This window comes from Tachypleus tridentatus, chromosome 9 (assembly GCF_004210375.1).
Source record: "Tachypleus tridentatus isolate NWPU-2018 chromosome 9, ASM421037v1, whole genome shotgun sequence".
Lineage (NCBI taxonomy): Eukaryota > Metazoa > Arthropoda > Merostomata > Xiphosura > Limulidae > Tachypleus > Tachypleus tridentatus.
In genome coordinates, this window is record NC_134833.1 from 94,655,052 (window position 1) to 94,671,317 (window position 16,266).

Below are 16,266 nucleotides of genomic sequence, written 5' to 3' on the forward strand. Positions count from 1 at the left end.
TAATGTTTGTGCTTAAAGGGTGGGAGATAATATGATGTAATGACTTATAGGTTGTGAAGCAGTTTCTTGAGTGTTATGTATAGATGTTGTTGGCTATAGAAGAAAGATTTCTGATAAACACAATTCGTCATTAATTCCGTGACCAACGTTTGCGACTTAAATGGCGTTATATTCAAATTATCCACCATATATTTTTCTGCTTTAAGTGCCAAGTAAAAAAAAATCGGAGAAATATTTAGCAAACAGAGAAATGTCATCTTTAATTATGTCATTCTTATAAGATTGTTTGTTTCTGTGTTTGAATTTCGCGCAAAGCTACACGAGGACTATCTGCGCTAGCCATCCATAATTTAGCAGTGTAAGACTAGAGGGAAGGCAGCTAGTCATCATCACCCACCGCCAACTCTTGGCTACTCTTTTACCAACAAATAGTGGGATTGACCGTCACATTATAACGCCATCACGGCTGAAAAGGCGAGCATGTTTGGTGTGACAGGGATGCGAGCCCGCAACCCTCAGATTACGAGTCGCACGCCTTGACCCACCTGGCCATGCCGGGCATTTTCTTATAAGAAACACATGCATCAGACTTGATCCCGATTTCAGTAAAATATGGCCAAGGTTTCGGAACTATACAAAAAAGGAAACGGTAAAGGATGAAAATAGAAACACAACATGAAGTTCCGTAAGAATAATGTCTGCGAGAAGGATAAGTGAAACGGATATCAACATTATGAAGACGAGAAGTGAATAAGGAAAATAAAATCATTTTAGTTAAATAGTTCAAGGATAAAACATAAAGAGTTTAAACAAACACGCACACATGAGCAAACAAAAAAGTGACGAATAAAATGTGTGTAATGATGTAAACCGCAGAGGTGTAGCTTCTGGTTGTTTAAAAATAAAATTTAACGAAACGGGTCATCTTTATTCTGATGAAGGATAAAGGGTAACGTATTTTAAATCAGGATAAAAGGAAGTGTTATGTCAATAACATTATTATTAGTAGTACGTAATTATTCTTCTAGAAGTTATACCAAAACAAAATGTACAACGTCAAAATGCAAAAAAAGTGAACACGTGTTTGTATTTGGTATTTATTGCAAAACTGTTAATAATATATGCTGAAGTCGTTCATTTTAACCACAGGGAAGAACACTAGTCAGCAGCTCCCTAACACCTACACATTTACACTGAAAAAATGACTGTTACTCTTATAATGCATACATAGTTTAAAGTAGTTGGAATATTTTGTGGCATTGCAAAGTTTCCAAATCTCTTCACCAGCTTCAATATTTGAAAATCACCGATAGCAAACGGTATTTAAAAACCGAGCTGGTAAAATTAAGGGTTAACACAAAACTGCCCAATGGAATACTTGTGGTGGTCAAACTCTTTGGCAATTGGTGTATTCTTTTTTAATTAACATGTTCAAAGAGTGTTATAACCTTATTTAGTTATTAGAATGTCATAATTATAATTACTTGAATATACTTTTCAAACAGTGATAGCATTCGTGATAGTTTAACAAGTTTATAAATTCGATGTAATTAACCCAACAAAACCGGATAACTCACAAAAGAAAAAAAGTAAATAGAAAGAGAAACTAACAAACTTGTGACCATTTTACTACTGGAAAATGTGTACCAGAAACGCATGTTTCATTAAGGTATGAGACATTCAGCAGGTTTATTCATGTGCGAAATGTCCGAACCGAAAATAGGAACTTCGCATATCGAAGAAAACGTTTTGCTAGTACATTAAATAACTTGTCCGTGTCTTTCAAACGAAGTACTATAAATAAAATTATTATTTCATTTCTAGAAGTTTCGAGTAACTTCTATTACTGCTCTTATATCAGGTACGTTTGTGAGTCAAATAATTGTGAAATCAGCTTCGAAAATTGTCAATTTTCGAGTTAAAATCAACTTTCCATAAATGTTTGAAAGTATTGGTTATACTTCTTCAATTAATTTCATTCTCTCCTATATAAACTGGAAACTGTACATATTTGACTGATCTCACACGTGGAAGGTTCTTATATTATTTGATTATAGTTTTCTTTCAACATACGATGTTATATTAATAACTATATTGAAAAAGCTTCGGTTTATTTTTTCACGCTTACTGTACAAGCATTCGACCACTGCTAAGCCATGTTATTTCATCCGGATGAACACAACTCAGCAGGAAAGAAATTTAACTCACACCAACAAAAAACAAGTCGGCATTCAATAAAATAGCACTTTTTGAAAAGCGTTGTCACGGCACTTTTGACTTCAAATATTTCTGAAAATAGTAACTTAAGTATTATGGCCTCAACTACATTTGAGAATTACACTGATTATTTTACGCATAACTGTTACTCCTTAAAGCTGTGTAGTTACTTTTAAGTTATTAATTTTGTTTTGTAAGATGTGAACAAAAAAAATTACACACGATTGTGTTAGTAGTTCTCATAACTAATAGCTCACTTACATGTTTTTAATCTAGAGGTTTGTATTGTGTGCGTTCTTGCTAGAGGGCTATTGAAAGGCTCTACGCTGAAATCATAGCGTGATGAGTATAATTTTTGTTGAAAGTTCAGAAACTGATTTGAGATATATAAAACGCGATCCTACCATGGCTGGGTGAGTTAAGGCGTTCGACTCGAAATCTAAGGGTCACGATTTCGAATTCCGGTCGCACCAAACATGCTCGCCCTTTCAGTCGTGGGGGCGTTATAATGATACGATCAATCTCACTATTCGTTGGTAAAAGAGTAGCCCAAGAGTTGGCAGTGGGTGATGATGACTAGCTGCCTTTCCTCTAGTCTTACATTGCTAAATTAGGGACGGCTAGCACAGATAGCCCTCGAGTAGCTTTGCGCGAAATTCAAAACAAAGAAACAAACGAAGTATTTTTTTTGTCGTACTGCTTACGATTAAAATTTTAAATTGAGTAAACTTGTAAAATATGCACCTTTTATGGTTATAGTCACAACTTCAGATTTCACCAATATTCCCACTAGATCACTTAGATCACAAGTAAGCAGAATGCCGTGTAATTTGAAAACACCATTTCAAATGTAATCCGTAATTTATAGCTCTCTGTACATGTTGAGGAGTGGCCAGTTTTACAGGTTTTGGTACAGTTTGATTTATATACTGTTTCATAGTATTATCCATCGCAATTTCGTCAGCTATATCAAGCCTTATATAGTTTCAGCTTAACAGGTAAAATTGGAAACAATAGAGACAGATAATAAAACTATCCAGTATCATGAAAAGTCCTTTAGTTAAAGTTGTATTAATTCACTGAAACATGACTAAAAATGCAGGAAGTTTTATTAAGTCAAGTTACATCGATTTTAAGGAATACAAGAGTTTGCTTTTGGCATGGGGTATGAACTCGAGCGACAAATAAAAGCGTTATTTAAACTCACGAGAAGTTTTATTAACAAATAAAGAAAATGTATATATTTGAAAGAATCTAGACCAAGGTAAGCGTAACCTGAACAGGATCTGCATTATTCAAATGCCTGTTGTATTCAGCCATTTTAGGCATAAACTGTTTGTTGTTCGCAATTGATGGGAGAACTGAGAGCTGTTCTAAGATTAAATTTGCTTTCCCGGTGCAAACGCTCCAAATTTTGATGGTCGTGTGAGACACATAGTAACAGCTCTAAACTATTAATAGACGTATTATATATAAATATAAACACACACAGTAAGAATTCCAAAACATTAATGGACAAAACATGTATAATTCTAAACTCTAAATATACACAACATATATAGTGACAACCCCAAACTATTAGTTGACATAGCATACATACAGTATCAATTTATATTATTAGTGGGCGTAGCTTATTATTATATCATTATTATAAGAAAATTATTACTAAAACGAAAAAGATGTCTTCTAATAGAAAGCACTAGAGTTTCGTCAGTTTTTGTATTAATTTGATTGATCATAATATAAAGCAATGTGATTAAAAACTACTAAATTTAAGCAAAGAACGCCCTTTGGTTTACTTTAGTAAAATAAATTTTACTGTTGATAGTATGAAGGACAGAATACTGATTTCAAATGAACAAACCGCTCGACATTCTTTGTCGTAAGCAGGAAGAAGAATCCTTTAGAACAGATAAGTTGTTGTATATTCTATAGTATGTATATTTCAGAAAATTTAAAGATCAAAAACGATTACTGATAGTAATGAAGCAGATTGGGTTTTGAAATTAAAAGTAAAAAATTTCATGAACAGGTTCTAATTAATAAAATTAGAAACGTAAAATGTTTATTAAAATCACATAAAATAACGATATTATTATTACTAATTAACATGAGATATTACAAAATGGATTATATACCTGTTGAATTTATATATATAACCTTACCTGTTTTGCATACAATTCTGAAATTGAATAAGAGTCTTATTAAATGTAAAGTTATCACTAACTCAGTACAAACTGTTACTAAATCTTTTACTATTATATTAAATATATGTTTAAATAGTTTATTTAATGAGTGAAATTCATTTTAAAAAATGATTCGAATCTTTAGATTATTAAAACTAATACACATTGATAAAATCAAAATCTCATTCTTGAATGATTTTTGTTCTGGCAGATAAATACAAAAAAAAAGTAATTTGGATATTCTGTAGTTTCTACATTGGAAGAATAATTCTATACAATACATGCTATTAGATGTATTACATTTTACAAACTATGCTGTGTTAATATACAGTATAATAAGATTAAATGTAAGAATAGAAAAAGCCGATTCTATAGAATATAAAGTAATTAACCATCGCAAGTAACAATAAAACCCGATATTTGGCTTTGACCACGATATACGAGGAACCGAAGAATTAATATCATGATTAAGTGTGCTTTTGCTAGCATTACATACAAATAAGCTCCTCATTATGAAGGTAAGTAGCTACCAGAGTAGGATCAAACATAATTTCTGTAGAAATAAAGCGATCGATGGAAGTTCTTTAAAAAGCGATAGAAACAAAGACGCAGAGAAATATTAACACTTAACACGGATACACCTAAGCTGTTATAAACATATCCATACACAATGCACATTAACATTAACAAAATGTTTTCTTGGGGTGGGTGGCTTTTGTTCTGGCAGATATATGCAAAGTATGAAATTGGACATTCTGTAAGTTGTACATAGAGAAGAATAGCTATATAAAATACTTGTTATTGGATACCTTACATTTTACTAAAGGTGGCCTTTATAGATATGGTCAGGTGGTTAAGGCACTCGACTCGTAATCGGTGGGTCGCGGATTCGAATCCACGTCACACCAAACATGTTCGCTCTTTTAGCTGTGGGAGCGTTATAATGTGACAGTCAATCCGACTATTCGCTGGTAAAAGAGTAGCCCAAGAGTTGGTGGTGGGTAGTGAAGATTAGCTGCCTTCCCTTTTCTCGTACACTGTTAAACTAGGGATGGCTAGCGCAGATAACCCTCGTGTAGCTTTTCGCGAAGCTATAAACAAACCAAACCTTTATAAATAAACATCTATCCCATTTTTGTGATAACGAGAAACTCACTTAAAGTAAACATGTATCTCAAGACGGCTGGTATGGGTATTAAAATGTTTTCTTAAAATAAAGTAGAGAACAACGTTTCGACCTTCTTAGGTCAAAACTTTTTTCCCTACTTTATTTTAATAAAAGCTTTAATACCTATTTCAGTTTCACTTACATATAAGCAGTTAATCAAGTTTGACTTGATCCACCAAAGATCGAATTGAACAATAAACAATAGAATAAACGGTTCAAATTTGTCAGCTATTAGAATTTAACCATTAAAGATACCTTTGCTTCGTGTAACGAAACGCAGATAAAACTAAGGTAAAGTAATTGCTGTTTCTAAACAAAAACAAAATAATGTTTGCTTGTCTACCATGGGAAAAATTCTGTTTCGTATTTCCAAGTACAACTCGAAAAGTTTTTTTGGTTGTTTATATTTTGATTATAGCAATACTTTTAATTCTGATATGATTTCTACAAACAATACAGATACAACTTAGGTGTCTTCCCGATGATTCAGCTAAAAATCTAATTTCAATTCCGCAGTTGGTAGAACCTAAACTCCATTTAGCGCTTGAAACACTTATTTTCTTTAATGAGAATTAAAGGCATAAAATTTACTTCATTCTTTCACTGATAATATTAATTTAAAAAAGTAAATAAATGAGTCTAGTTTTTCGTGTCACAGCCATAAAGCAGGATTGTGTTAAAGTACATGTTAGAAAGTACCTTACATTTACTTAGACAAAGGAATACTGGTTAATTAGATGAAATAAACGAAAAGTATGATTAATTTTAGATTTTTTTATTCTGTTACTTTAATACTTGGTGGCATAAACTTGTTATATATAACCAAATTCCTTAGGCACACAAGATGCATTTACGCATGCTTCACCTCACTCCTACATCTGACAAATACTAGTTTCTCCAGTATATATTTTCTTGAGATGAGACAGTTAACCCTTAGGGAAATTAGTTTAGTTAGAGAAATATCTTTCCGGTTGCGCATAACCCGTGAACGAGGTTATAGAATGTAGCACAGTGGTAGATAATTATTGTAACCAATATCCACTACTCTGTTCTTATCTGTTCACAAATAAACTCTGATATGCTTAGGCAAAGACTGAGGAAAAGACAATAGCAAAACGTTTTTCATACCTTTTCTCAATAACTAAATTTTATATATTTTTTCGGTTAATAAGCTACGATAAAATTAATTACTACAAGTACGTTGTTTGCCGTAACTAGTGCTAGGTGTTTCTTTCATGCAGTAAATGTTTCAAAACTTCTAAAGAATGTTTTCATTACTTATTGTCTAGCATTCTCGAGAGAGGACGTATCGCTATCTTTAGAATTCAGTTCTCGTTTCCAAGTGTCACATAGTACTTATTTATAGCTAGGTTTGGATTTAACACACAAAGTTCCATTTGAATCTTCTCGTATAAAAGCTCTAACAGAAAGTCGAATTTTAAACAATGGCGAGAGAAATACGCGGATGTAAATTATGAAGCCAACTTCAGTCCCTAACTAACTAAAGCTAACGTGTATCATTTATAGCATCAGACAGGTATCAATATCGAGGTATAGTCTACAGCGTGTTTTCAGTGAATTAAATTGGTTAAAAAAAGAAGATACGATAAATTAGAACAATAAAATAAACTCTGACTTACGAATTAAGTAAAATACACTAATAAATACAAAATTATCTGTAGTTGAATAATATGCTGAAGCCAATACCTTACCACATACCTTATTTTTCTACAAATATTCTGGTCAACTTGGAAAACAAATGTTGTTTTAAAATAAAATTGTTATGAGATTTTCCTCCAGTTACAAAATTTCGTCACTTTCATCATTTATTTTTTAAATATATAAAACAAGAAAAAAACGATCTTCTCCAGGTAAAATAACTTTTATTTTAATCAACGTTTCGCTTTTGCGGCTTCTTCAGTGCTAATACTGATAAACTGTTTGATATTAACATATTAAATTATAAAATTGTTTGTGTGGTGATTTACAACAATGACAAGTAATGTATTCAAACGGATAAAATATCTATGTTTTAGATTAATATTACGAACATTCTGTTTCTGCATTACATGTAAATAAACGAATTTTTTTGCAATATACAGCTGTTACAAATAAACACAAGTAACAACACAATAATGAAATTAGAAAATATGTGCGCCAACAGCAAAGTCCAAACTCGTCGAGAATGTTCTGTTTATCAGACATAATTATTTCTGGTGTTGAACGAAAGAGTCTGCAATTTGGAACTAAGTCTCTAATGTATAGAAATGTAACAGTATGTGAATTAGGTGTTGTTAACTGTTTCAAAGAAATATTTTCATAAAATTATAAGTTCAAATTACCTTTCGAAGGTTTACTGACAGCTTTCCTAAGTGACTCGAAAACCAACTACTTCTGTAAACGTTCTGTATTGGTCCTCAACCACTTTTATAAATGTTTGTTCATTAGAAACGACATATTTCTTATATATATAAACACATGAATATTAAAGACTGTCATAAATAAAACTGTATTCAGAAATAATTGTATTTTTTCTAAAAACTGTACAAGTAAAAAATAATGACTTATTAAGTTTTGCAGTGCAATATTAGTACGTAATGTAGTTACATTAAATGTAATAATAAAAGCAACTGGTTCAAGAGAATACAAAATATAGTTAGGCATCATTCAAGAACTTTTGTACTGTTTTTAATAATCCATAAACAACGATGAGAATCATTTTCTGAAATTAATTCAATTTATTAAATAAAATGTCTAAGCTATTAATCAAATTAATAGTAAGAAGTTTATAAACCTTGCATATTAAGTAATAAGTCTAAATTTGATATAATATTATTTTTCAATCTTATATATGTAAAAACGGCTGGTATGGATAGAGAAAGCACTATGTAGAGGAGCGAACAACGTTTCGATCTTCTTTGGTCATCATCAGGTTCACAAAGAAAGAAAGATGTAACCGACCAATAACTGACTACGTGTTTGAAGGCGGTTGTGTAATTGAGTGTAGAAATGTAGATGTTGGATATATTTATTAATATAGGTATAAAGGTGTTCCTTTGTATTGGTTTATTTTGGGCTTAAGTTGTTGTATAAGTAAATCTTCTTTAATTTTGCGTTTGTTTATTGTCTAGAGAAAGCATCGCAAGTAAAAATGAAGCAAAATATTTAGCTTTGTTTACGATGTACGAGGAACCGAAGAAATGATGCTTTAATTAAGAGTAAATATACTGATTCTATAACGTTGCACATATACAAGACACTTATTATGAAGGGAAGAAGCTACCAAAGCAGAGCCAAGCATAATTTCTTTAAAGATAAACCGATCGATGCAAATGTTAAATCAAGTGATACAAATAGAGATGTAGAAAATATTGACACTTTTAAAGGTTTCGTGTATGCAGTTATGAATATATCTATACACAATACGTGCTCATGTTAACAAAATGGCTTTATTGGGTGATTTTTGTTTTCACATATATTTATACACACGCACACACATATATGAATAAAGGTAAAATTGCAGTTATTTATTCCTGAAGGAAAAATAAAAATAAATCAATAATGTGCATGTATTGATTTAGATGAATTTTACTGAAATAGTTTTTATGTTCATTTCATATACATAAACAGGTGTACATCATATTTTACTATACAAAAGGAAAAAGTCTGGCATGGCCAGATGGTTAAGGCACTCAATTTGTAATCCGTGGGTCACGGGTTCGAATCCCCGTCACACCAGACATGCTCGCCCTTTCAGCCATGGGAGCGTTATAATGTTACGGTCAATCCCATTATTCGTTGGTAAAAGAGTAGCTCAAGAGTTGGCGGTGGGTGGTGATAACTAGCTGCCTTCACTCTAGTCTTAAACTGCTAAATTAGGAACGGCTAGCGCAGATAGTTCTCGTGTAGCTTTGCGCAAAATTCAAGTTTGTTTTGAATTTCGCGCACCCCTTCTAATTAGTGAGTTCGGCTATTTCAGCCACACCCTTTAACACGTGTATAAAATCAAGCATACAGCCATGCAATCTCCACAGACAAACATTGACAGTAGAATGGGTCGTGCTGAAGAGCTCAGTGACTTTCAACGTGACACTGTTATAGGATGCCATCTTTCCAACAAGTCAATTCGTCACATTTCAGCCCTGCTAGAGTTATCCCGGTCAACTGTAAGTGCTGTTATTGTAAAGTGGAAACGTCTACGAGCAACAACAGCTCAGCCACACAAGCTCACAGAACGGGACCGCCAAGTGCTGAAGCGCTTAGCACATAAAAATCGTCTGTCCACAGTTGCAACACTCACTGCCGAGTTCCAAATTGCCTCTGGAAGCAACTTCAGCACAGGACTGTTCATCGGGAGTTTCATGAAATGGGTTTCCATGGCTGAGCAGCCGTACACAAGCCTACGTGTCGGCTGAAGTAGTGTAAAGTACACCGCCATTGGACTCTGAAGTAGTGGAAACGCGTTCTCTGGAGTGATGTATCACGCTTCACTATCTGGCAGTCTGACGGACGAATCTGGGTTTGGCGGATGGCAGGAGAATGCTATCTGTCTGAATGCATAATGCCAAGTGTAAAGTTTTGTGGAAGAGAAATAATGGTCTCTGGCTGTTTTTCATGGTTTGGGCATTGTATGCTGCAGCATACAATGACATTCTAGAGAATTGTGTGCTTCCAAATTTGTGGTAACAGTTTGGGGATGGCCCTTTTTTGTTTCAGCATCACATGTTCCGTGCACAAAGCGAGGTCCATAAAGACATAATTTGCCGATATTGGTGTGGAATAACTTGACTGTCCCTCACAGACCCCTGACCTAAACTCCATCGAACACCTTTGGGCTGAATTGGAACGCCGACTGCGAACCAGGCCTTCTCGCCCGACTTCACTAATGATTTTGTGGCTGAATAGGAGAGAATCCCCACAGCTATGTTCCAAAATCTAGTGAAAAGCCTTCCCAGAAGAGTGGAGGTTGTAAAATCAGAAAAGGGGGGACCAAGTCCATATTAATGTTCATGTTTTTGAAATGAGATGTTCAACAAGCACATATGGATGTGATGGTCGGGTGTCCACATACTTTTGGCCATGTAGTGTATATATAACATCAAATTATGATAAATATTAGTTGCAACTTTATATCAGTTTACATTAAACATTATTAGCTTAATTGGTCCTCCTCTTACTCTAATAATCTCTGCAAGATGATGTGGCATACTGTCGAGGTTATTGATGTAACCTCCCATGGTTTTATCCCAACTTGTCACTAGAAGGCGTTGCATCTCGACTATGGTTCAGAGTCGTGATTAGCATTTTTTGGCTTACTGTACACCGTGAGCAATAGCATTGTCATTGTAAAATACAAAGCTGTTACCAATTTTTTTTTTAGCATATGGAAAAAATATTGTCTCTGTGTCACGTCTGTTTCTGTGTAGGATATCAAGATCAGTTTTTCCACCATGATGAATAGCTGCCCAAACATTTGTTTGGTGCCCCACCACCACATTTGTTTTCTTTTGAAAAATAATACAGTCGTTTTCTCATCTGTTCTCTAGGGAAACAATGAACAACAATTCTACCATCAGGTTTAATAAGTCAGAAACAGAAGTCCTCGGAAACGATGACATGTCACCAGTGTCTTGACTGTATATTGGCATGCTGTCTTGCCAAAGTAACACGATAACAGCAGTGAATTTTGATTTATAAGATTGCATAGCTCTTCTTGCAAAATAACTTCGTTTGGTCAGTCTTTTATTCACTTTTCTTCTAGATAGTCTGAAATCAATGTGTTCACGCCATTACTGTCGTAAGGTACTGAAATATTTCTTTCAGCCTTAACGTATTAACTTAATCGAAACACAGTCATCTCTGGCAGTAGACTTTTCTAGAACAACGTTTTCTATAGTTCGATGACGTTTCAGGATTCTGGATACAGTACATTGGGAGTACCCTACTGTTCTAGCAATGTCCGTTTCTTTCGTACCATTTCTAGATTGCAGAACAATTCGACTTTCTATAACTTTTTCCACAAACGAGGCATGGCTTGCCACCAAGTACAAAAAAAAAAAAAAAGATTATACACAAAGCACACTGTTATATAAAACAAGTGTGTGTATTTTGACAAACAAATACTCAAAACAATATATAAAGACTAGAATAACCACTGATACATGTCCCATCATCCACATACTTTTTCTGTTACTACTCGGGTATTTACTCAATAACTGTTCTGTGAATCTGGACAATAAAATTAATACACAACAGCATGAAAACATTTTGGTCAAGAATGTATTATTTGGATTACACCCAAAAGCATAACATCGATTATATTCAAATGATTGATCAGTGCATTGTAATAATTGCTATTTTTTTGTTTTACGACATTGCTTACTTCCAGTTACCAAGTATGTTGAGTTAGCTACATTATATACTAAGTTAATATTTAGTTGTGAGGTATGTAGGTATTTTGTTTTGATTAGAGGTGTTTTATATACGCAGGCTAATGTAGTCCTTACTCATAATAATTACACTGCACAACAATTTTTTTGAAAAGTTTTGCTTCCTGAAACGTTTTTGATGATTGTGACAGGTAGCTGGTGGGTATGCACAAACATAGTTTTGGTTTTGTTTCATCATGTAGGAACTCTGAGAAAGAGACAGTTAACTGTTTACCGGCAATAGCGTATTTAATTGCGTTTATGTTTCTCATACGCTATTAAGTTCAACATAATTAAAAGTGTTTTCCTCCTGATTTTCGTTTGTATTCAATGTCTGGTGCATCACGTTGCAATGCCCAACAGTAGTCAGAAAGCATTGACGGATTCCACTAGCCCTGATATCGTTTTTCCATTGTAGCAAAACTGAAGATTTCGATGAAACAGTACGTGATGGGCTAATTTGGATGTGATTTTTGTGATCAGCAACCAAAAATCTATAAGGAACACCCAACAGTGTTCAAGAAGCAAAAACTTTGTTGTGCAGTGTTATTAGCCAGTCTAGTAATCTTATGGTCTTAAATTATATATAGTCAGACAGATAATCAGTTATATGGATATAATCATTAATCGTTTTAATGTTCAGGTTATAGTGGATAGTGATGCAAATTATCAGTTTATAAAAGAAGTAATGTAGATAAATGCACATTAAGTGTTTTATTAACTAGTAAACTAATTATACTTAAGATTACCGTGTATGTCAAGATTCCTCAACCTGGGTTCCATGGAACCCAAAGTTCTACGGACTGGTTTCAGGGGTTCCGCAAGGAAAAGAAAACCTGTAACCATAGCAGTATGAAGAAAGAAACCAAAACAAGTGAGACTGTGACATTTCTTCTAACTCTCCCAGTATGTGTAAATTAAACAAGTTTAATCTGTTGTTATATTTTCATTTAACTTGCAATAATAATATAATACATTCAATGTTTTTCTCTTATGCATATATATGTACGATAAGGTTCCACTACAAATAAGTTTTCAAATAACTGATCCGTGGTAGCATAAGGGTTGAGAATCTCTGGTCTAGATATATTAGTAACTTTTTTAAATGTCAGAGAAACCACGTGGAATTATTTTCTTTTGTGAAGTGCATAATGTTCTGTGTTATAATGTTGAACGATCGATAACACTTTTTTTCACTTCTTTTTCTGGCTTCATGTGTACTTGTAGTAGGAAAAATTAAGTTTATCTGTAGATTCTACAATAAGTGTAGATCACTGACAAATATTTTACTTTTCACAGATCTCATTACCTGGGTGGTTAGGAGGATGGGCGTACCATTATTTTAAATTCCGATCCAGGTTAATTTATATTGCGATGTTTTAAGAAGGAAAAGTTTAGGACTATCAGTTCTTCAGTGACAGCCATCCTTCAAGAGTTCTTTTTATTTCAGAAACCTTACACAACTTTTGTCACGATTTTCGAATAATTATTTCAAAATGATACTGTTGAATGTTCAATTTGGTACAACATAAATCATGATTTTCAATCTCCAAATATAACTATTACAACTATGTGGGTATTGTTTACGTTCTAACAAGGTTTTTGAGCGTAAAGAAATATTTTTGCCAGTTCATCTTTACTGTATGTATGTTGTAGAGACGCAAATATTAACGATTTTGCGTAGCTGTATTAAACTCACATATGACTGAAAAAAGTAAATTAATGTTTTGAAGAAAATTACAAAATTTTGACGTTCAAAAGAAATTGAAACAAAATAAAAATTCCTAAAATACATCAAATATGTGTAAGAACTGCTCAAATGTTAAAATATATACACTGCAGACTAAACTTCGTTAAATTCACTGTTACTTCCAACACTCTGAGAAGATTAGAAACGCTCTTTTTATTCTTATAAAAGCCCTCAATGAATATTCAAATATCTATCTTTGCAGGTAGTTTACATCTACATGACTTATAAACAATGATTCAGGAACAAGTGTTCATTTCACAAGACACTTGTCGGTATAGGGAGATAAAGAGTTTGTAAGAGGCAGATAATTGTTGTTTTTTTCGTTATAGTTGTATGAGATGCAAGACAAAAACGTTTATTAAAAAGAGAAGTTAATGCTATTCAGTCTACTTTTCTCTATACAAAGTTTAAAGATAAGAAAATAAAATCTATTCTTATACGAATCGTAAAATTGCTTTGAAAAAAAACATGTTATCTCATGGCTCCTGTGGAAGAGTTTAGCAACGTAACACAATGTGAGGAATTTCGTCTCAAGTTTAATGAAACAAAGAACAATCCTTTCGCGAAGTTTAAGCTATTTTTCTTTTAGTTCAATATTTGAATCATGTATTTACAATCTTTTCAGGAAAAGAAAAGTTTTCAGGTGAGTTTTGGTAAGATTTAACCACGAAATCCATAGTATTATTACGACAAAGCTTACAAAATTAATAGAGCTCCATTTTGAAATTTATCCTGCAAATTAAAAAAAAAACAATGACGAGCTATTCACAAAGAAAAACATTATGATTATTGAAAACCTTCCTGATATCCTTTTAAATATTGTTTCATAAAACTTGGACCTTCTCTTAGATACAAGCTTCCTTTTCTTTTTAATGAAACAGAAGACATGATCAAAAACTCCACTGCAAAAGATATTTCTATACTATAAAACAAATAACAGTAAATAAAACTCCACTGAAAGGGATGTTTCTTTTTGTCCTGAAGTAGATGGAACTAAGTAATACTCCACTACAAAGAGTAGTTCTTCACTATAAAACAGAAGACAATAAATAAAACTCCACTGAAAGGGATGTTTCTTTTTGTTCTCAAGTAAATGAAACTAAATAATACTCCACTACAAAGAGTAGTTCTTCACTATAAAACAAAAGCTGGTAAATAAAACTCCTCTAAAAGGGATGTTTCTTTTTGTCCTGAAGTAGATGAGACTAAATAATTCTCCACCAAGAACTTTTTTAAAATTTAGAACAAAACATTTCGGGCTATCTACTATATCCACAAGGAATCGAACCCTACATTTTGGCGTCGTAGTTCTGTAAGATTAATTGTGACACATTGGGGGCTCGTCAGAGAAGTACTCTCTTATTATAATATATTTTGCAGTAAATAATACTCTAGTATACAATGTACTAACTTATTATGATATAAATAGCACTAAACAGCACTCCACATAAAAGGGCCTTCCTTCATTAAAAACGTATTAAAGAAATAATGCTCCAACACAAAGACTACCCTTTTATTATGATACATATTGTAGTAAATAATACTACACAAGAAAATGTCCTCCTGGATTATAATATATAATGAAGTAAATAAAAATTCACTCCAAATACTACTATTTTATTATAACACTAACGAAAGTACTCGGCTTCGCTCGGGTTATTGAGATGATAGTGGTTGTATTATGAACACATTTTGACATAAAAATAAACCTATTTACTTTAGTCGCTAAGCAACATGATATAAAAGGCACTGTTTGTATGTATCGTTATTTAAATGCACTGGCTTTTCTATGTATGTTTGAAGTTGTTATATAAAGAACCACCTCTTTTATATGTGGTTTTTCTCTAGTTTGCCTCATTAAAAAGATGCGTACGCGCATTTGCACGTGGATAAGTAATACATAGATACGCACCCTCAGGGTTATCTTAGTATGGGTGTAAAATTTCACGTTTCTAGGTTCCTTTGTCTTGGAGCTATGACGATCAAATATTCTTTTCTATGTGGTTTTTCACACACGTGTATGACTAATAATTCACTGAGTCCACTTAGTACGTGTGCAAAATTTAAGGTTTGTAGGCTTTGTCTTCTTGGAACTATGGTGGTTACACACACACACACACACGCTCTGTTTTTATCGTATATTGCAGTAAATGATACTACACTATCATAGGTGCTTCTTGATTATAATATATTTTGCAGTAAATAATACTCCAACAAAAAAGTTCTTCCTTTATTATAATACATGTCAGAAATAATACTCCCTCACAAAGATGACTCATTTGTTATAAAAGAAAATACAGTAAATGATATTCTACTACAAGATTTTATTCGTTTGTTTGTTAAGCAAATAAAGATATTTTTAATATAATGCCTTTTTTAATGGGATTGAACAGAACCTAATGGTTAGCGTTACAAGTTGTGGACCACAAAGTCCAAGGACTACAAAGCGATGCCATTGAACACGCCATGTATTTCTAGCTATGGTTACGTTTTAAATAAGACAGCCAATCCTGTACA